The sequence below is a fragment of the Vulpes vulpes genome, chromosome 4 (genome assembly GCF_048418805.1).
Source record: "Vulpes vulpes isolate BD-2025 chromosome 4, VulVul3, whole genome shotgun sequence".
Lineage (NCBI taxonomy): Eukaryota > Metazoa > Chordata > Mammalia > Carnivora > Canidae > Vulpes > Vulpes vulpes.
The window spans coordinates 14,436,065-14,460,017 of record NC_132783.1 but is presented as its reverse complement, the minus strand read 5'-3'; the positions used below and the strand labels follow the sequence as shown (position 1 = coordinate 14,460,017).

Sequence of the window (23,953 nt, the reverse complement as noted above, 5' to 3'; positions counted from 1 at the left end):
GTCTAGTTGACAGACATTTATTGAGTATTTAATATAAACAGAACACTGACCTGAAGACTGAAATTTATACAAGCTGTGCTGTCATTCACTTGAGGAAATTATAATATTTTTAATAGAGAAATCCATACAAAGCTAGAAAAGGTAGCCTCCTGTGCATTAATTTATTCATCAAGTTATTTGTTCAACAAATGTTTCTTGAGGATATCTCATATATCAGACACTTGGAAAACAAAAACAAGAAAGATATTTCCTTTCCTTGAAAACATTCAGTGGCATAGATAAACTAGCAAGTAATGCCACAAATGCAATATAGCAAGAAGAGTCATTTTTTAAGGGAATAATCATGTAAGTAAAAATTGGACCTATAAGATCTCTTCCAATTCCAAGGTATTTTAACATCCCTATTTTAATTAAAGTATTATACTTCTTCAAATTTATTTATCTACATTCCAAATAATATTTATGGTAGGCTCTTATAGTCCTTTATACCATGCCCATACACAGAAAAAGTAACAAAAGAGACATTATTTTTTGAGACATTACTTCTAATTACTCTAAGTTTCTTATTCCATCAAGTTATTAATCTCTTTCTATTTTTAAAATATTTTTGGTATTACAAAATAATATATACACATTACAAATATATTGAATTAAGAAAGCACATATAAAAGTAAAAAGAGCTGTCATCCATATGTCCAGTATCTAGAAATAGTCACTATACATATTTTGATATATATCCTTTCAGAGACTTCTGGAAAAAAAAGGCAGAATAGAAGAATCCTAAACTTACTTCATTCCACAGACACATCTAGATAGCAGTCAACCAAGAAAGTGACTCAAACACTGACACAACAGACTTTCTACAGTTAATCCTAGAGGGGAGGCCACATGGAAAGGGTAGAAGAGCTTCGAAGAGATGCAGTAGGGAACCAAACTCCTGGAGAAACTAACCACAGATGGAAAGGACACCACAAGCACAGAGAAGAGACAGGAGCAGACTCTGCACTAGGCAACTCAGGCAGGGACCTGGACTAGGAAGATGGGTCCCCAGAAAATGCAGCTTTGAATACCAGTGGGGCTTAACTCTGGACACTTTGAAAATCAGCAGGCTTAGTTCTGGGAGTGATGGAGGGCAATAGGAAACTAAGACAGCAAAATAAACAACCCCATGGAGATACAGTGTAGAAGAAATAGTTTGAAAAGTACCTGGGGTCTACATAAAGATCTTTTATTTATTAATTGCAGAACATGTGCTGGAGGAGCAGAGATCTTTAGGAGACATCTCCAAGAACAAAAAAGCTTATGGGAACCATTTCTCTCCTCCTCATCCTGCAAGCCTTATAGCCTGACATTTCCAAAAACAGCAAAAACAATCCCCCCACCTTGCTAGCATCACACACGCTGCCTGTTTTTTCTCCTACAGATCTGTCCCATTGAACCTGTCCCATCCAGAAGGAGTCCCTCCAAAGGAGGTCTTGTCATGGCTCATCTTCCATGCTGCCCCAGCAGGGACCAGCACCACTCCAAAGTTATTTCCTCCTGGGGAAAGAGGAAGATGGCCCTACATACCAGTCTAACTGCAGCCCTAACAGCCGGATCTTATAACTGGCAAAGTACAGAGAATCCCCTAGTGATTGGTGCCTCTGTAAGCCCTAGCGGATGGAATGGGGCTAGGCATCTGATCTGAATGTTGGCCCTACTCACCAACAAAAAGCACTTGGGGACAGCATATCCCTACAGTTCAGGGTTGCTGTACCCCAAAAGATGGATTGGGTGCAGGCATTTGGTCTGACTGCTGGCCTACCCACCAATGAGAACGTCTCAGGGAAGAAGGCAGGGTGAGCACTCTGCAGGTGAGTACTACAGCCCCAACCAATGGACTGATGGAGTCTGGCCTAACTGCTGGCCAACTACAAGCCCATGGTGAACCCAGATCGGTCCCAACCCTGCTAATGTACCCACAACAGACAAAGTAGGCCATTGTAACTGACTGGACTAAAGGCAAATGCAGCTCCACCACAACAGTACAGCACACACAACCCCATAGATGATAATCCTGAAGACCTAGTCTGGCAAACAGGGGCATTGTGCTACAGGACCATCACAGGACCTGTTCTTCATAAGGCTACTACTTTCAAAATCAGGAGATATAGTTGTCTTTCCTAATACATAGAAACAAACAGAAAGTTAGGCAAAATGAAGAGACAAAGGAATATGTCCCAAATGAAAAAAAAATAGATTAAAACTACAGCACAAGAGCTAAATGAAATGAAGATAAGCAATATTCTGGATAAAGAACTCAAAAGTAATGGTCATAAAGGTACTTACTTGGCTTGAAAAAAAAAGAGTGAAGAACCTCAGTGAACCTCAATTTCTTTCTCTTCAATGAAGAGAAAGAAATTTTCTAGATCTGTCTCCTTTGGCAAGGACAATAAAAGCAAAATTAAACTATTGGGACTATATCAAAATAAGAAGTTTCTGTCCAGCAAAGGAAACAATGGACAAAAGTCAATGTACCAAATGAGAGAAGATATTTGCAAATGATATAGATGACAAAAAGTTAATGTCCAAAATATATAAAGAACTTATACAATTCAACATCAAAAATAAACAAAAAAAAAAAAAAAACAAAAAAAAAATAAAATAAACAAACAAAATAATCTGATTTAAGAATGAGGGGTGCCTGGGTGGCTCAGTCAGTTAAGTAAGTGTCTGCCTTTGGCTCAAGTCATGATCTCAGGGTCCTGGGATCAAGCCCTACATCAGGCTCTCCACTCAGCAGTGACTTTGCTTCTCCCTCCACCCTTCCCCCTGACTCATGCTCTCTCTTTCTTTCAAATAATAAAATCTTTTTTAAAAATGGGAGGAAGACATGAATAGATATTTTTCCAAAGAAGACATACAGATATACAGATTGTCAACAGACACATGAAAAGAAGTTCAACATCACTAATCATCAGGTGGTAAACGATATAATCACCTTATACCTGTCAGAATGGCTAAAATCAAAAACACAGGAAATAACAAGTAGTGGCAAAGATGTGGAGAAAAAGGAAACTTCATACACTGTTGGTGGGAATGCAAGCTAGCATAGCCACCGTGAAAAACAGTGTGGGGGTTCCTCAAAAATACAATTACATGTGATCCCTTAATTCCACTATAGGTATTTGCCCATAGAAAATGAAAATATTAATTAAAAAAGATTCTAACACTCCTGTGTTTACTCCAGTATTATTTACAATAGCCAAGATATGGAAGCAACCCAAGTGTAGTCAATAAATGAATGGAGAAAGAAGATGTTGCTCATGTGTATATATAACTTGTACATATATATGTATGTATATAAAACTCAGCCATTAAAAGGAATGAAATCTGGTCATTTGTAACAACACGGGTGTACCTAAAGGATAAAATGTTAAATGAAATAAGTCAGACAGACAAACACCATACAATTTGAAACAAAAACAAAACACATGAACAAAGAAGCAAAACACACAAAAAAAGAAGAAAAAAGGCAAAAAACAACAGCAACAACAAAACCATACTCTTAAATACAGAGAACAAACTAGTCTTGCCAGAGGGGTAGTGGGTGGGATGATAAGTGAAATAGATAAAGCGGATTAAGAGTACACTTATTCTGATGAGCACTGAGAAAATGCATATAAGTGCTGAATCATTATATAGTATACGTAAAGTGAAAATTAAAATTGAAAATCCAAAAAGAGCACCTGAGTGGCTCAGTGGTTGAGTGTCTGCTTTGGGCTCAGATCATGATCCCAGGGTCCTTGGATTGAGTCCCATTACGAGGAGTCTGCTTCTCTCTCCACCTATGTCTCTACCTCTCTCTCTTGAGAAATGAATGAATCAATGAATGAATGAATAAATAAAAAATAAATAAATAAATAAAATCTTTAAAAAATATAAAAATTAAACATAAAAAACAAAAAATATGTGTATCCTTTCAATCACAAATGCACCACACACCCTCATTAACACTCATACACACATACATTGCTAAATTAGAATGACGATGATAGTAGATATGTTTCATGAGGGAGAGCAAAACTACATCTTTATAATCAAAAGATAATATAGAAAGATATCTCTGGGGGATCCCTGGGTGGCACAGTGGTTTGGCGCCTGCCTTTGGCCCAGGGCGCAATCCTGGAGACCCAGGATCGAATCCCACGTTGGGCTCCCGGTGCATGGAGCCTGCTTCTCCCTCTGCCTATGTCTCTGCCTCTCTCTCTCTCTCTCTCTCTCTGTGACTATCATAAATAAATAAATAAATAAATAAATAAATAAATAAATAAATAAAAAAGATCTCTCTGGCCTCCCTCTCCAAACCTGCTGATTATAAAGTTATAAAGGAAGAAGTACCAATTTTTCTATCACTCTCAACATGTATAAAAAAAGAGGGATGCTTTACACTAATCTCTAAAGAACCACACTACACATAACATGGACGTAGGTATTGGGCAGTTGATCATAATTTTGGGCTTATTTCTAGTGTAGCAAAAGCTTAAGAGATTTGTGTCAGATATCTCTAGTGAACAAGTTTATGCAAAAACATCTGTTTTATGATCTTAAATATGCATATATGTCACATTCATTAAGCATGTAATCCCTTTGCCTTTTTTGGAAAGTCTAGATTTAAACAAAAGGCTCCAAGTAATCAGTGAAAAACATGTATCTCACTCGTCAATATCACTTAATAAAAGAGAGCTTCCAATAATTTCCCAAAGCTGTCCTAATGACCGTATCTACTTTTTCAAAAGATTCATATTGAAATAACAATGCTACAAATTGATCTACTGCTATTATTTGCTAGTGACACACAGGTCTAAAGGAGGAAAACAAATTGTTTTGTAAATATTGAACATAAAAGAAACCTCAGCAGCATGCATTTACCTTGAACATCCTGGAGGTAAGACAAGTAAGAAAGAGAAGAAAAGAGAAAGTATTATTACTGTCCAGATGCTTTTTTCTAAACTCAGATAGGTTTTAAAGCATATAAAACAGGATTTCAATCCCTATCTGCTCAAAATACAATGGAGTAAAGTTTTTCAAGTAAAACACGCAAAGACATTTAAAAGTACCAATTATTTTTTGGTGAGGAAAATTTTAATGATCTGTTTCTGGGATATTATATATAAATTATATATGATAAAGTTTGAAATATAGGTGAGGTTTGGTGGGGTGAGGTCTGGGGCTGATGACCAAGAAAGAATTCTTGAGACATCTTTGGTGCAAAATGGTGGTTTTATTAAACCACGGGGACAGGACCTGTGGGCAGGAAGAGCTGCTGCCTACAGGGCCAGTGTGAGGGATGGCTGATTATATACCTGGAAGTTGGGAGGGGTTTGAGGATAGGGTACTCTCTAAGGAATTTTGGAAGCAAGATTTCCAGGACCTTGAGGGGGCTAGCTATTATTGGGAAAAGGTCACTTATTACCATCTAATAAAACCTGAGTCATTAAACCCTTCAGATGTACATTGGTGGGCCATGTGCTTGGGGGATGATTGCCAACGTGTATCTTGGGGGGTAGAGATAAAGGAAATTTCTAAAGGAATTTTTATATGTTAAAGTAGACTTACAGGATCCTGGGGGTTGGGCTAAGATTGCCTTTTGCCCTTAGCAAAGTATTAACATCCAGGCAGTTCAGTCCATAGAGGAATGTCACTCTGCCTGTTTCAAGGACTTATCAATGTGCTGCCCTGGGCTCCTGCTTTGTCTTCAATTAGTTCTCTGTTCCCTCATTTTATATATAAATATATAAATATATATACATATTTATATATATATTTTTTCATTTCCATATATATGTATAAAAAGATACATATATGTGTGTATATATATATGTAAAAAAACAAGATAAGTGATAATCCTTTCAAGATGTTTTGGAATTCACTGCATGTTAAAAAAACAAAACAAAACAAAAAACAAAACAAAACAAAAAAACACTGAATGCATACATGTTTACATTAAAAAAAAAAAAAAAAAACCTGTGCAAGCCTTGTGTATTTTTTCCCTTGTGTTCCATCTTTAGATTTCATCCTGACAAATTCTTGTTGAAACATTTCCAAGGCACTAACTTTCTCTCTTATCACCTTTATTTTAGAACTCTTTCAGACCCTCCCTATTCCTCAGATCCCTGAAATTTACCATCAGGCATCCAGAAATGGACACACTACAGTGCACTGACCTCAGCATAATTCTTAAGATATCATTCTGATGTATTCCCAAACTCTTTTGCTAGAAAAGGGGAAGTAGTCACAACACATAATACTCTTGATTGTAAACCAGTTAGTGACTTAGTTTGTTTCATAAAATTTCACAAAAAGTCCACAACAGGTAATATATTCCCTGAATGATTTCTCTTAAATATGGGTTTTAAATACCAATAAAATCTTATACAAAAAAAAGTCAGAAAAATCAACTTAAAAAGGCAAGAAACAGTGCACTGCTTTGGAGATGTTAATGTACTTATGTTCCTTTATCTCTGATTATGACATTATCCAGAAGTATCAAGGATTATACAGATTGCCAACTTTTTAGATGCTATGCCCTAGTGCAAAGGAAATGTGTTTTCCATATAAAACCACTACATACACTGAGCCATATTTCCAGATACCCTTTACCAGCACTCCACTTTGGCTTTGCATTAAAACAAAATTTACTTAGAGGTCCCACAAATAATAGCTCTCCAGTGTCCAATTATTGCTGCACAATTCAAGGAAACATCTACTTATGGAAAGGCAGTGAGCCAATCACAAGTTCAAGTAAATAGTCTTTGAAAATTCAGTCCTATATTTCGTTAGTTTTCCTATGAAAACATTCAGCAGGACACCAAATAAAGGTTAAAAAGTTACATTGTCATATGCAAAATAACATAAGCCAGGGTAGTATGTTATACACATAAAACTCAATATCAATACTTCCGTGTACATATACATAAATATACACACATATATGTAACTATAACTAATTAATTATGAGTTTTGAGAAATGGGTAAAACTAAGCCTATGGACTTGGCTTCTAGTGTCTGACAAGAACTAGCTTGAATTGCTGCCTCCCTCCTCAAAAATCTATCACAGAGAAATGTCAATAATTCAAGAACATGAAGAAGCATGAATTTGAGGAATAAGATAAACTGTGAGAATCCACCTCCAAATGTCTACCTTTGAACTTGAGAGGAACAAATGCATTGCCCCAAAATACTGTCAAAGAAGAAATAACAAAATACGTAATCTTGGATATTTAATTAACAACTTATTAAATGGTAGAATAATCAGGCAATAAAGCAGAAGTATACAGAATAAATAGCATGATTACTGTATTTGACCTAGTTAACAATAAAATAAATGAAAAGTATATGTTTCTTTCAAATGCACGTAGATATATAATTGAATAAATGCTGACTCATAATGCAATACTAAAAAAATTCATTATACTTAAATCACAGAGAATATGCTAATAAACCTGAAATGCAACTAATAATAACAAAAAATTAGAAAATATCCATACATCTGTAAATTAAGCAAAGCAGTTCTTAAAGTGGAGGCCTAAATTACTGATCTATTACTTTTAACTGCATCACCCAAATTTTCATATGTTGAATTTTTATTTTCATTCTCCTAAATTTTCAAGTGTTGAAAAAATCATATTCATTATTTAAATTCCTTTGAATATTCCCATTTGATCTATGCATTCTTTGGAAGTGTGTTTTTAAATCTCCAAATATCCAGCAATTTTTCAAATACATTTCTGTTACTGATTTCTAATCAAATTCAGTTTTCTGCTATAAACATATTCTGTATCCTTTTTTAAAAAAAATATTTTATTTATCTATGAGAGAGAGAGAGAGGCAGAGGGAGAGGCAGGCTTCAGCTGGGAGCCTGATATGGGACTCGATCCTGGGCTTCCAGGATCACACCCTCGGTTGAAGGCGGCACTAAACAGCTGAGCCACCGGAGCTGCCCAGTATCCTTTTTTTTTTTTTTTTAAGATTTGTTTAATGGACCAGAATACAGTCTCTCTTGGTGAAAGTTCAACATGCATTTGAGAATAGTGTGTTTTTTGTTTTGTTGGGTATGTAGTGTTCTATAAATACTAATTAGGTCAATTGATAGTGTTGTTCAAGTCTTCTATATGCTTACCAATTTCTACATATTTGTTCTATCAGCTAACGATGCTGGAGTTTCAAATCCTCTAATTATAACCATGTATATTTTTATTTTTTTTCAGTTTTATCTTTCTATTTGATATATTTTAAAGTTCTGATTTAGGTGCAAATCATTTACAATCGTCATGTCTTAGAAAAATTAACTTGTATTATTATGTGGTGACTTTATCCCTATTTATTCTTTGTTCTGAATTATGTTTTATCTGATATTAATATAGGTATTCTAGTTTTCTTTTGGCTGGGGTTTGCATTGTATATTTTTTGCCATGCTCTTAACTTTTATTCTATCTGTATCTTCATATTTGAAGATAGATTTGTATGGACATCATATAGTTTGATCTTTTTGTTTTAATGTAATCTGACAACATCTGCCTTTTAACTGGTATGTTTAGGCCATTAACATTTAATATCATTTTGATATATTTGGCCAAAATTTATCATCTATATAGCTGTTTTCTATTTGTTCCATCTCTTTTTTTTCCCCTATGTTTTTTCTTTGGGTTTAATTGAGCAACAATTATTATTCTATTTTTATCAGCTCTATGGATTGCCATTCTTTTAGGGAAATTTAGTGATTTTCTTAGGCTTTACAATACATATATTTAACTAATCAAAGTAAATTTTCAAATAATACTTACACTGCTTTACATGTACTGCAAGGGACTAAAGAAATTTTAAATTTTTCTTATAAAGTATGTCTCTAGCAATAAACTCCCACAGTTTCAGTCTGAAAATGTCTTTCTCCGCACCCTACCATTTCTAAAAGGTATTTTCCCTGGGCATAGAATTCTGGGTTGATGATATACATATTTTTTTTCTTTCACCATTTTATAAATGTCTCTTCATTGAGTACTAGCTCTCATTTTTTCTGGAAAAAAAAAGTCATGGATTTTAAGTAAGACATGGATCAATGACCTAATGACTGGGTACTTAGTGATATATGAAAACTGGCTCACTATATGGAGAAACTAAAACTGGATTTCTATTCCATTGCATGCAAAAATGGTACACACTCCCCAAATCAAAGATATCATGGTGAGAAATAAATCAATAAAGTTAATAAAGGTTAATAAAGGGTAACAGATGAAAAGCACATGAATTCACAGCATCCAATGAAGGCTGTGTGTCAAGAAAAAGATATGATGGACAAAGTTAATAAACCTGTTTTCTATTATTCGCAGATGATATCTGCAATATCTAAAAGCAACAAAGGTTTAATATCTAGAATATATGAAGAACTTTTGCTAATCCATAATAAAAATACAGAAAATCAAAATGAGAAAATAGATACAGGATGTTAACAAGCATTTCACAAAAGAGAAGGCTCAAAAGAAGGCCACTAAGATGAAGACATAATAATTTATACTTAATACAGAGGGAAAATATTAGAAAACTAGATAATTCAAGTGTCTAAGGAAATGGAGATATGAAAAATCTCATGAACTACTTGTGGGAGTTTAAATTGGCCCAGCCATTCTGAAGAATAATGTGACAATTTTAAGTTAAATTCAATGTAGGGTTATGCTGTGATCTAGATAAAGTCATGTCCTGGATGTATGTTCCAGAGTAATTCTTGCATAAGTGTGAGAAAATATACATGAATGTTCATCCCAGTGTTGTTTTTAATACAAGTAACTTGAATGCAATCCAGGTGTACATCATCAAGGAAAATGGGCAATAAAATGTGCTGCATGAACACTCTAATAATACTGTGCAGCAGTTAGGGAAAAAAGCTAGATCTAAACACAGAAACATAAACATATTTAAAACATGGTGCTGGGTGGAAAAAAAATAGAATGAGTTTATAACATAATAGCATTTATGTAAATTAAGTGTATATGCACATAAGCAAAAGAATATGCAAATAAATTATTCAAATGATAAGAATTCAAATCAAATTATCTCCTACATATGGTAAGACAGGAATGTAAGTAGAGAAAGCATTAAAAGAGAAGGAAAAGAAGGAAAGGAGGAAGAAAGAATGGGCTGAAGGAAGGGGAAAAGCAAAAGGGCATAATTTTCTAAGTGTCCTAAGAACTTGGAACTATAATCAGACACTCTATCACAAGTCCAAAATAAATTAATAGATGGACTAATAGGTATTTGTTTAAATAGATTTGTAGATAAATGAGAGCTAGATTAATGCATGTGATTGGTAAGTGAGTAGGTAGGTAGATGGGGGAGGGATGGATGGATATAGTAGGGTAGATGGATGATACAGACAGATGATAGATGATATAGAGACAGACATACACATACAGGTAGATAGAAAGGAGACAAAACTTTTTTTGAATTAAGCGCACAAGTTAGAGGTAGAATAGTAAACTTTGATGAATTATAATACCTCTTAATGATATTTCTGAAATGTAAAATTTATTTTAAATATATATCCAGGGGGCAGCCTGGGTGGCTCAGCGGTTTAGTGCTACCTTCGGCCCAGGGCCTGATCCTGGAGACCCAGAATCGAGTCCCACATCAGGCTCCCTGCAGGGAGCCTGCTTCTCCCTCTGTCTGTGTCCCTGCCTCTCTCTCTCTCTGTGTTTCTTATGAATAAATAAAAAAAAAATCTTAAAAAAAAAAAAAATATATATATATATATCTCCATTGGGAGCCCAATGGGTTAATTCCTCTTCCAAAGGCCTAAGGATATGTTTTTCTAATAAGAAGGTGAACTTTTTCCTTTATAACATTCTTGTATCCCACCCTATATCCATAAACTAGCTCCTAAGGATCTGGCTACAGATTTTACCTACAAGTTGCTAGCATAAACTCCCCCTGGGACAAATAACAGTATTTTCAAAGAATAGCCTGATGAGGTATCTCTTGTAAACATAAAAAATGACTACTTTTGTATACTGCCTTTATTATGCTTTTCTTCAAAATTCTAGTAAACATGCAATGTTGCATTAATTTCAGGTATACAATATAGTGATTCGACGATTCCATACATCACCAGTGTCATCATAAATGCACTCTTTAATCCTCATCACCTATTTCACCCATCTCCCCATCCACCTCCTCTCTGGTAACAATTGGTTTGTTCTCTATAGTTAAGAGTATGTTTTTAGGTTTGTCTCTTTTTTTTTTTTCCCATTGTTCATGTGTTTTGTTTCTTAAATTCCACCTATGAGTGAAATCATATGGTATTTGACTTTCTCTGACTTATTTCTCTTAGATCCATCCATGCTATTACAAATGGCAAGATTTCACTCTTATTTATGGTTGAATAATATTCCTCTGTATGTGTATGTGGTATGTGTGTGTGTTTGATATAACATCTTCTTTAGCCATTTATCTATCAATGGACCCTTGAGCTGATTCCAAAACCTGGCTATTGTAAATAATGCTGTTAAAAACATTGGGGTGCATGTATCCCTTTGAATTAGTGTGTTTTTTGTTTGTTTGTTTGTTTGTTTGGTGGGGGGAATACCCAGTAGTGTGATTAGTGGACCATAAGTTAGTTCTTTTTTAACTTTTGTGGAAACCCCATACTGTTTTTCACAGTCGCTGTACCACTTTATATTCCCATCAACAGTGCAAAAGAGTTCCTTTTTCTCTACATCCTTGCTAACACTTCTTGTTTCTTGTATTTTTTATTTTAGTCATTCTGAAAGGTGTGAGGTGCTATCTCATTGGGATTTTGATTTGCATTATCTCATTGATGAGTGATGCCGAGCATCTTTTCATGTGTTTGCCATCTGGAGGTCTTCTTTGTAGAAATGTTTATTAATGCCTTCTGCCCATTTTTATATTGGCTTATTTGTTTTTAGGGAATTGAGTTGTAAGTTCTTTAAATATTTTGGATACTGACCCTTTATCAGATAAGTCATTTATAAATATCTTCTCCCATTCTGTAGGTTGCCTTTTAGTTTTGTTGATTATTTCCCTTTGCTGGGCAGAAGGTTTTTATTTGGATGTGGTCCCGATAATTTATTTTTGCTTCCATTTCCTTTGCCTCAGGAGACACATTTAGAAAAAAGCTGCTATGGCCAATGTCAGAGAAGTTATTGCCTAGGCTCTCTTCTAGAATTTTTATGGTTCCAGGCCTGGCATTTATATCCTTAATCCATTTTGAGTTTATTTTTGTGTATGGTGTAAGAAAGTGGTCCAGTTTAATTCCTTTGCCTCTAGCTGACCAGTTTTCCCAACACCATTTGTTTAAGAGACTGTCTTTTTCCCATTGGGTAATCTTGCCTGCTTCGTTGAAGATTAATTGACTATATTATTCTTTCCCTTTGCTACATTGTGCAAACATGCAATTATCAAGTATAAACATCATAAATATCTTATAAAGGTTCATCATATATGAATATATTTATTACCCACAGGGATGATATAGAAAATTAAAATTCACAAATAAAATTCCTTTCTTCTTAATACCAGAGACCCAAGTTTAACAAAAAATGTTGGATTATCCTGTTGAGATTGTTTTAACAATGACTGTTTCAATTAATACTACTTGTACTTTCTTTCAATGTGTTTTGTTCCTATTTCTTCCTGTGCTGAACAAAACAGAATGATCCAATTTGAGCTGCATGCCTGTTTAGCTAAATGAGATTATTCAGTGGTCTAGTTAATCTTGAGTCATCAGAAGGCCTCAAATAGAATGAAATAATATATTCTATCCCCACTAGCTCAGCGCCTTTTATTTTTTTTCCCAAAGAAGAAAGGTTTATGTTGTGAGAGAAGCAGAAGGTCTTAGATCATAACCATGAAGCACTAGGATAACAGGGGAGACTAGCCCGCCTGTATGTATGAATGTGAAATCCTATCTGTGCAGGTCACTGCCAGCATTGAAGGAGACAAGGGCACTGAATTTGTGCAGGAACTTCACTTTTTACTTCATCCAACTGGGGAAAAAGGGAATGGTGATTATAACCAATGCTACACATGAATCTTCAGTATTTTACTAATCTTTCCACTATGCAGAGGCACTTTCTTTGACCAGCCAACAGACTTTCAATGGTCATGTCCTCTCCCTTCAAATCTCTTTTAAACTGTTAAAGACATAGCCAGCATCCTGGCTCCTATCACCCTCCCACCCCTCTTCTCTTACCTTTATTCTTGGTGAAAGCTAATTTAAGGCTCTCTCTAGTCAAGGGACAGTGCTTTCAGGGAAAACACATTGGGCTGTATATACACTTGATCAAAAACATTTGAAATGTGTACAAAGGCAACCAAGTCCGAAAAAGAAAAGGACAGCTGCATAAAGATATCATACCTATAAAAGAGCTAGTTGTAAAAGCTCTGGGTGGTTAACCAAACAGCAAGTTAAACAAAGCACAATTATGGGTATCCTGTCCCCTTTCCCGTTTCTTTCTATCTATGCATATAAAACTCACTAATTAGCATTGCATCGTCGTCCTAAATTCTAATTTCTCTTCATTTTCCTGACAAGCCTGCTTTCTTTCATGTCTGCCAACATTTAAAAAAAAAACTCAATTTTCTAGGGTTCTTCCACTTTTCGCATTATTTTACCCACTTTTCTTCCCACAATGTGCATTTTTACGATGATTAAATATTTTAAAATACATATTATGTACCATAACACACTATTCTTTCTCAAAGAATTCACTGATTTTTTTTAAATGAAAAATATCTAAAGATATTCAGGGACTTCTCTGAATAACTTACTGGCAGACTTCATAAATTATAATTTAGATATAAGCCTAGGCAGCATTATTTCACATTCTATAGGCTTGAAAGAAGCAAATATAACAGAAAAAAAACAATAGTTTAGCTAATTTGTCCACAAAATGCCTCAAGGTTATGCTAGGTTGCCTACCAGTACATTCTCATCACTGACACACTCAATAGAGTAGCACTGGACTATGTAGCATGGCAGTCCCAATGCAGCAATGACCCATAGAAGTCTGAGCAGAATATCAATGATTAAATACATTAAAATATAAGAAAGCAAATTCCAATGTGCAAGGCAAGATCTAACATAATAAGGTAATGAAAACATTCATCAACAAGGAAAAAACATGGACTGCTCATGATAGGAAACCAAAGCACAAAGCAACCACATGGGAATAACCTTGAGATCTAGTCAGGCAGGTCTCTAAATCTCAGTCACTGTTGTACTCTTCCTCCTCCTGGCAAAAAACAATCCCAATGACTGTTGCCTTAGCCTCCTTGAGAATAAGGGTAGATGGGTTTGGAAGTCTCTAGGCCTTTCTCTAAAGGGATTTCTAGGACGATTTCTTTAGAGAGATTTCTCTAAAAAGAGAAACTAACCTGCTACTATGATCTCCAATATTGTAATTGAAGAAATCTAAATGCACAGAAGTTTTATGATGCTCAGAGATACAGGACAACTTTGTATAAAGTCTGCAAGTAAAACAATTATGTACCCAAGATTATCAACTACCTACCTACCTACCTACTGACCTACTCACCTAATCTAATCATCTTCTCTAAAATGATCATAATTCAGATATTTTTGTCAAAAACACAAAACTATATGACTTTTATTCTGGGATGTTATTCATATCACTAGCTCACATCATTTAATACTTGAAAGAGACACACTGATGTGAGTATACAAAACACAGTTTCTATTCTGGTTATAATCATGAAGATTTGATAATGTCAATCATGACATGGTGTTTAGATGTGTAATTTTTATGTATTTGTATTATTATTTTTCATGTCTATTAATAAACATTTAAAAAATCTATTAACATAAATGTTTGCATTGTTCACATGTAGTAACAAATGTTAACACTTTTTGAATTGACACTTGGGCAACCTTGTTCTTTTCTTCTTTATTCAACTTTCATATGTACTTTTGCTTTCAGGGAACATAATATTCTATTTTTAATTCATTATTAAATATTTAACTAGCTGGACAATTGGCTAGTTATGATGAATGTAAAAGTTTTTGTTTCTAACAATATTATAGCATTATTCCATTTGGTGTTTTGTAACAAAAGAAATGTGTTAATATTTTAATGATTTTTAATAGAGTCTACAATTCAAAATTCAAAAGGACTTGAATTATGTAATTTTTGAAGGAATTAGGTTTTTGGATTAATTATTTACATCTTAAAATTATTTTTATTAAAATATTTAAAATCACAATTTCCTCTTCCCTATTTGAGTAAACAAGGTATATTCTTTGGACTTGGGGTCTGACAGTGCCTTGAGTCATCATTTGTTATCTCTTACATTCTTGCTTAAGAGTATGAGGTTTGGGGCACCTGAGCAGCTCAGTCCATTGAACATCCAACTCTTGATTTTGGCTCAGGTTGTGATGTCAGGAGTCCTGGGATCAGGCCCCATGTTGGGCTTCTTACTCAACGGGGAGTCTACTTGAGACCTCTCCCTTTCCCTCTGCTCCTCCTTCCACTTGTGCTCTCTAACATAAACAAGTCTTAAAAAAAAAAAAAAAAGCATGAGGCTTAATGCATGTGACCAATAAATCTCTGCCTCGTGGATATATTTTTTAAAAATTGCATCTCTCTCATAAAGAGAATGTCTGCATCTGGTTATATGCACACACATAGTAATGTAAACATAAACATCCTTATCCATATTTAGAGACACAGATAATTTATTTCCTAGTTAGCTGGTTTCTAGATAAAGAATTTATACTTGTACATCTTCTAATTGTATATTACATCTCATAATATCCTATATACCTCACAACTATCATCAGATTTTTCCTAATTATGTATAGTGGTCTATTTCTTAGCCATCACTATGTAGATGTTTTAGGTATGACATAGTTGGTTTCATTCCAGAACCATAAAATGATCCCTGTGAATTTATGTAGTAACATACCTCAGCATTCATTATATATTCTACTACCTTACTGATAATATTTTAATCACTTCTCAATCTCTTTAAGAAGGAAAACAATCCTCTTGAATTGACTACATAAATGATGATTAAAGTCTAAGCTTATTAAATAAGTACTGGATAAAAATCAAAGCTACATTGAATAACCTCTGAATGTCAGGTAAGTATCTGGAAAGACTATCATTCCTTTCAAAGTGGGTGCCTTTGAGGATGTACTCAGCCTAAGAATCCCTCTCAACATTTTGCTGCAGAAAGGCACTATCAATTAAAAGAACTGGGGATCCCTGGGTGGCGCAGCGGTTTGGCACCTGCTTTTGGCCCAGGGCACGATCCTGGAGACCTGGGATCGAATCCCACATTGGGTTCCCGGTGCATGGAGCCTACTTCTCCCTCTGCCTATGTCTCTGCCTCTCTCTCTCTCTCTCTCTCTCTCTGTGACTATCATAAATAAAATTTAAAAAAAAAATTTTTTTATTTAAAAGAACTGAGATAAAACGATAGGCATCCAAGACATAGCAATTAAGATTTCTGTGATGTGACTCTTTCTTAACTTTACAAATTTATTTCATTCCACATATCTCCAAACCTGTTTCTATTAAACCCTGTGTCTTACAATCTTAAAATTCCACCTCATTTCCAATGTTTGGTAAAAATGGCATTTTACTTACAAACCCTTTAAAAGTAAAATTGACTATTTAATACAATGCTCTATTGATTAGTCATCTGTCTCCCCAACCACACAACGAGCCTTGAAATTATGGATGATATTCTTATCACCTTTCAATCCCAGGCAAGCATTAATAATAGAAGCACAGGAGGCACATATTAGAGAACTATTAAATGAGTGAAAATGAAAAAAAATAAAAATAAAAAATAAATGAGTGAAAATGTTGATAGCTAAATGACATCTAATTCTCTCAAATTTAGATAGGGGCTCTATTTTATAATTTCCAATTAGTGAAAGTACGAGATTGAGTTTGTCTAAGAGCATATTAACAAATTATAGTTTAAGTGCTAATAAAAATAAAATATCTGTAAAGGAAAAGTATCCTTTGCTTCTAAAAAAGAAAAGCTATATACTTATTACAAAAGTAATCAATGAGGGTTGTATAAATTCAACAAAAAAGAGATGATAATGCAAATGTTAATAATGCCCACTCCAATTATACTTTTCTAAGGTAACTACTATTAATAGTTTAGTATGTAGGATTCTATACAGATATAATACCACCTTCTTGGTTATCTTAAAATAGGATATATGCATATATTATTTAATTATGCTGTACTCTGAACAAGTATCACAGTTCCTTCAACAATTACTCCTTGTTGAATAATTAGGCAGGCTGTTTTAAATTATTTTTTTTATATATATTTTGTTATGGCTACTAATGGCACACTTGTATATTGCTTTTGTTGCTACTGAATAGATTTTTAGAAAGGAGTCTGATGTAGCAAAATATATGTGCACATTGACATTTTGATAGTTACTTACAGATTGTGGCAATTTACATTTCCACTAAAACTGTATGACTTTGATTCCTGGACTTTGACAATTCTTTTTTTTTTTTTTTTAAGATTTTATTTATTTATTCATGAGAGACAAAGAGAGACAGAGAGAGAGAGAGGCAGAGACACAGACAGAGGGAGAAGCAGACTCCATGGAGGGAGCCTGAGTGGGACTCGATCCCGGGTCTCCAGTATCAGGCCCTGGGTGGAAGGCGGCACTTTTTAAGAATTATATCAAAGATAACAGATTTATCCAGTTGTCCCTAATATGAACATCTTGTATTAACATGGTATATTTATAATTAATGAACCAATACTGCTACATTCTCAATAACTAAAATCCGTATTTTATTTACATATCCAGTTTTTGTTTTGCATGCTTATTCTTTTTCAGGATCCTATCCAGGATATCACATTACATTTAGATATCATGTCTCCTTGGGGTTCTCTTGGCTGAGAACTTCTCAGACTTTCTTTGTCATGAGTTCATAATGATACAAATAAATGACTGAGTAAATAAGGGAGGATATGTAATTCTCCCATACAGAAGAATTTCCAAATAACTTATATAGGTATTCCACCCTCAAGTAGGAGGAATAGAACACTTTATTGCTCCAGAAAGTGTTTTTTCCAAAAAGTATTATGAAAAGGGAGGGAGAGAAAAAGACTAGCTTAACTGTAGTAAATTTGACAAACACTACCTCAAGCTGGGTGATGATAGTTAACATAAACAGTGATAAATCATGCTGATAGCATATACTCTTGATATGATGTGTTGAAAATAGCATTATTCCTCTCTGGTCTCCCCCAAAACCTATAACCCTAGTCTACTCATGAGAAAAACATCAGACAAATCCCAACTGAATGATATCCTACAGAAGATCTGATCAGTAGTCCTCAACCTGTCAAATATTCTTAATGTTTTCTAATCTAATCATTGAAAAACAATGATGTTCCACTAGCTCTATTTCTTAGAACACATAAGATCTGAAAATTGAATTACTGATTTTCACAGTACCTTTCAGGAGGTGAAAATTTATTAAATGGGTGAATGAATAAGCTGTTGTTTAGTACTTTTTAAGGAGTCTGTATCTAATGTGAATTTGTTATGTTTCTATTCTTGTCACAAGTGAACATTTCTAGGCCCTTTAACAACCATTATGGGGAGGGGTCCTGTTCTTCATCCTAACGGTTGTAAATTTGATTCCTTTTTAAAGGTAGCTGTAGTATTTGGAATGTTTTTTGTAAACTTCAAACTTCTTATATCTATTTGGATATTTACAGGCTGTTCTAAGTACCAGACTGCAAAATACTTGCTTAAAATCATGCACACACATTAAAAATCCCATAAACAAAATTTTCCAGTTTTAAACATACCGAGACACAAACAATATCACATATGGGATAACAAATGGAGAGAGCTTTTGCCAATGCCTGGGGCCTTTGGCAATATTAACACTTGGTACAATCTTTTGAAGAATTCTAAAGCATGTGGCAAACTGTTCCCATGCAAATGTTATATCCAGGGACACAGCAGTACTGTAATGATGGGTCACTTGGAATGTATGTAACTCTCCTCATTCTTCTGATTTACTAAGCAACTTGCATAGTTGTCTCATATCTCCACTCAAATATCCTCTTACAAAAGGGATATTATAAAGATGAGTGAAATCGCTTTTGCATAGTACTTTAGGTTTCCAAACAGAATCACTGGACAAATATAGCTGATTATTATGATTAAAATCACAAAAAAAAATTCACTATCCAGATCCCATTGTAATATTCATAATTATATTTGACTTAATTGTTATATCATACTTCCCACCAGCATAAACATGAACTAGTAATTTTTTTTTATATCATAAAGCCAAACTTAAGTTCTGTGTTAACACTTATATATTCATGATAACAGTAGCAGGCTTTTTCATAAAACAGACCCTGAATAATTCTCTTTGTTGTTTTGGCAGTTTCTAAGAGTTGTAGGTGGCTAACTCTCACTAGAACTTAATTGAAAGCCTATTCATTAGTTATGTATTTGTGAAAAATAACAAAAACACCAAACAAAAAGCAAACATTGAAATATGCTGCCAAGAGGAATTTGAAGAAGGAAAAGCTGTTTCTAACATTTTCAAGAGTTAAGAATGATCTCTTTCAATTTGATAAAAACATCATTATTGGTTCTATAGTTTTAGTAAAAATACAGTCTGCATACCTTCTTCCTTCTTCTTTAGTTTGAAAAAAAGCCAAAGAAAAATCTAGTAGTGTCCTATCTTTGCTCGTTTAAAAACAGTATGTCTCTGGGACGCCTGGGTGGCTCAGCAGTTAAGCGTCTGCCTTCGGCTCAGGGCATGATTCTGGAGTCCTGGGATGGACTCCCTGCATGGAGCCTACTTCTTCCTCTGCCCATGTCTCTGCCTCTCTCTCTCTCTCTCTCTCTCTCTCTCTCTTTCTCTGTCTCTCATGAATAAATAAATAAAATCTTTAAAAAAAAGTATTTCTTTTAGATTAATGTCTTAGAGGTTCCTGTGTGAGAGGATAAATATACCATCCAGGTGGATGCTAAAGAAAAAGAAGACTTGAAAAGTTATGCTGAGTTTGTCTCCCTAAAAGACCAGGATTGAAAAGTATAAAAAAGAGCTGGGAGGAGGAAAAACATAATTCCATTTGATCAGATCACCACTGAGGACTTGAATGAAGTCTTCTCAGAAATCAAACTGGTCAAGGAGTATCGCTATTGGCCTGACAAGCCAATTGAAAATTTATAAACTTATTCTGGGGAAAAGCTCTGACCTTCAGAGCGTCTGACCTTCATATTATAAACACTGGATTTTTAAAATAATGATATGAAAATAAATTTAAAAAATTACACAGTAAATATACGTATTATATATGATATAAATATATGTATACACACACACATATATAGTGAAGTGTTTACTGAGATAAGTATAATGAACAATCTGACTTAGTGTTGGATTTTCTTTCTTTTGGATATCATGAGACACGTCCAGGGGTCCTGGGCAGGGATGGGTCCAAGTAGTTAGAGTATGGGGTTTCTCAGGAAGATAAATAGGGTGCAATCAGAGTCTGCATGGTGAACTGTATGACATCAGGTGTAAGTGCAGATCCCAATGGAAGGGCAGGGAGAGGATGTCTGGGATGCACTAAATATCAAGATTGGGAAACAGAAAGGCAGAGTAAGACCTGAGATACTGCAGCTCCCACAGATCAACCCAATGGAAGCCTAATCTCACAGGATGGGTGGAATCCAAATAAATCCAAAGGGTTTTCAAAGATCACACTTAAGGTTAAAATACTACTTAAGATTCTTTAGCCAATAAAAGATGAGATGCTAATACAATCTATATTAACAAGTTAATCACAATGTGAAGATCATCCAGCATCACTGACAGATAAAGGAAAATGACTTTTCTAGAATCTTAATAGTGACTGGAATTTTTCACTTCTAGAGTGTCTAGGATTCAGAGACCGGCTATGAACATGGAATAGCTCTCTATTTTCAATATATTTTTTTCTAACAATTAAAAACAAATTTTGTCCATGCTATTTCTATTCATGTAAGAACCACAGGAGGGTACATGAAATGATTTGGAACAGACATGTGGAAAATAAAAAATATCTTACAAACTCATCTGAAGATACTCTTCCTTTCAAACCATGTTCATTTGACCAAAACTTTTATATAACACATAATGGATCAATTTACATGATGGAAATGGTAAACCTATATTTTCATAATTCTATGTATATTTTTATTTTGAATAAACTGAAAGAAGTTCCAGGTTTTCAATTTTTCTCTCCCCCTGACTCAAAGTACATTGTCATTTAATATAGACTTTTTAAAAAAATCTGCTAGAGTGAAATTTTACATAACACATAAATGTGCTAATATTTCAAAAGCACAAATGTACGTCCAAACTAGGATAATGAAGCAAGAAAAGGAAAGAGAAGGCATCCAAACTGGAAAGGAAGAAGTAAAATTATGTTTATAGGTGACATGATCTTATTTATACATAATTCTAAAAACTCTACCAAAAAAATAATAATAACCTGTTAGAACAAATAAACAAATTTGGTAAGTTACAGAACACAAATTGATAGATGAAACTCACTTGTGTTTCTATACACACTGAACTATTCAAAAAGGAAAGAATATTATCTATAACAGGATCAAAAAGAATAAATACTCAAGAATGAACATAAGCAAAGAGTGAAAGACTTGTATGCTGAAAACTACTTTGATGAAAGAAATTAAAGACACAAATAAATGGAAAGACATTCTGTGTTCATAGATTAAAGGCTTAATACTGTTAAATGGCCATACTCCCCAAAGCAATCCACAGATTTGATGTTATTCCCATCAAAATTCTAATGGCATTTTCACCACAGAAGACTTAGATCGCTATAGCAATCTTGAAAAAAAAAAAAAAAGATGGAAGTATCACACTTCCTAATTAAATATATATTACAAAGCCATGGTAATTAAAGCAGTATGGTATTGTCTAAAGATGGACATATAGATCAAAGAAATAGAACTGACAATTCAGAAATAAATCTATGCACAATGGTCAGCTGATCTTCAACAAGGGCGCCAAAAATATACAATGGGGAAAGGATAATCTATTCAACAAATGGAGCTGGAAAAATTGGATAAATAAAGAATGAAATTGGACCCTTATCTCACACCATAAACAAAACTCAAATCAAAATGGATTCATTATTTAAATGTAAGACCTGAAATGTAAAAGTCCTAGGAAAAAACATAGGCAGCATTATGACATTGGTTTTGGCAATTATTTCATGGACATCTCACCAAAAGCACAGGCAACAAAAGCAAAAATAAACAAGTGGGGGACAGCATCTAATGAAAAAGCTTCTGTACAGCAAAGGAAACACCAGAGTGAAAAGACAACCTGGGAGAAATGGGAGAAAATATTTGCAAACCATATACCCAATAAGGAGTAATATCCAAAATTCAAGAGCTTTTCTTAGGCAGTACCTGAAGATGGAAGAGGGGCAGTCCTGGTGCTCTATGGCCAAGGCTATATCCTGGGCTGCCTGGTGGCAGTTGTGGCCAAACAGGTGCTGCTAAGCCAGAAGATCATAGTTGTGTGCTGTGAGGGCATCAACATTTCTGGCAATTTCTACAGACACAAGTTGCTTCTGGCCTTCCTCCACAAGCAACCCATCCCATGGCCCCTATCACTTCCGGGATGCCCAGCCACATCTTTTGGTGGACAGTGGAAGGCATGCTGCCCAATAAAACCAAGCAAGGCCAGACTTCCCTGGACTGCCTCAGATGTTTGATGGGATCCTACCACCCTACAACAAGAAAAAGCAGATGGTGGCTCCTGATGCCTTCAAGGTTGTGCAACCAAAGACTACACAAAAGTTAACTCACTTGGGATACCTGGCTCATGCTGGCTGGAAGTACCAAGCTGTAACAGACACTCAGGAGGAGAAGAGGAAGAAGGCCAAGATCCAAAACTAGAAGGAAAAACAGCTTGTAAGGCTACAGAAACAGGTCTAAAAGAACATGGAGAAGAAAATGGACAAATACACAGAGGTCCTCAAGACCCACAGATTCCTGGTCTGAGCCCAATACAATGTACTGTTTATTCCTCATGCTTGGTCTGGCCTGCCTTCCTCCATCTTGCTGTAGGATATAGGGGACTTCCAGGGGCTGCTGTCCAGATGCCAAAGGCAGCCTGGGGCTTAGAATGCTGGAAACATAGAAAGGGCCTTAGTAACTGCTATTAAGAAAGGTCTTCTAAGGAGCTTAAACAGTTCTAAGAGTTTTGAGACATCATTGCCTGTGACCTGAGTATTCGTGAGAGTTTTAAGAAATGTACAGTTGGAATAACTAGTGCAGTTTCACTATTTGCAAAAGATATCTGGTACATGATTGGAGGGGAACCCTGCACTGTGAATGGGGCATGTGTAAACTCCCCACATGGTCAGGTTCTGTACTCCTCAGCTGGTAGGGCGTGAGGGTATTGGGGACCAAGCCTGGTGTTATACAAAAGCATTTCCTGACGTGTATTCTGGGAAGTACAGCCAAGGGGTCACAGGTGCTGCCCTCGTGCTTTCCCAGTATTTTGTGCCAAAACTAGTAACTTATTTTTAAAGAAAAAAATACAAAAAGAACTCCTTCAACCCAATACTAAAAACAAAAAACAATAACAAAAAACAGATTTAAAATGGGCAAAGGATTTGAATACACATTTCTCCAAAGAAGACATACAAATGGCCAACAAGTATATGAAGAAGTTCATTCTTCACTAGAAGAGTGAAGAGTAATAATCACCAAGGAAGTGCAAAGCAAAACCATATTGAGGTAGCAGCACCTCACATCCATCAGGATAATTTTTCTTTTAAAGATAACTTTAGGTGACATTGTGGAAAATTTGGAACTCCTTCACACTGGTAGTGG

At 34.9% G+C, this 23,953-nt stretch overlaps 1 long non-coding RNA gene and 1 pseudogene across 2 annotated transcripts in view; one reads left to right on the top strand and one right to left on the bottom strand.

The window, feature by feature from the left end:
• The window catches only part of LOC112933635 (uncharacterized), a 386,127-nt gene that overhangs the window by 40,865 nt on the left and 321,309 nt on the right, over positions 1-23,953 (bottom strand). The window lies entirely within an intron of this gene.
• Positions 1,556-23,116, top strand: LOC112933642 (large ribosomal subunit protein uL13 pseudogene; annotated as a pseudogene).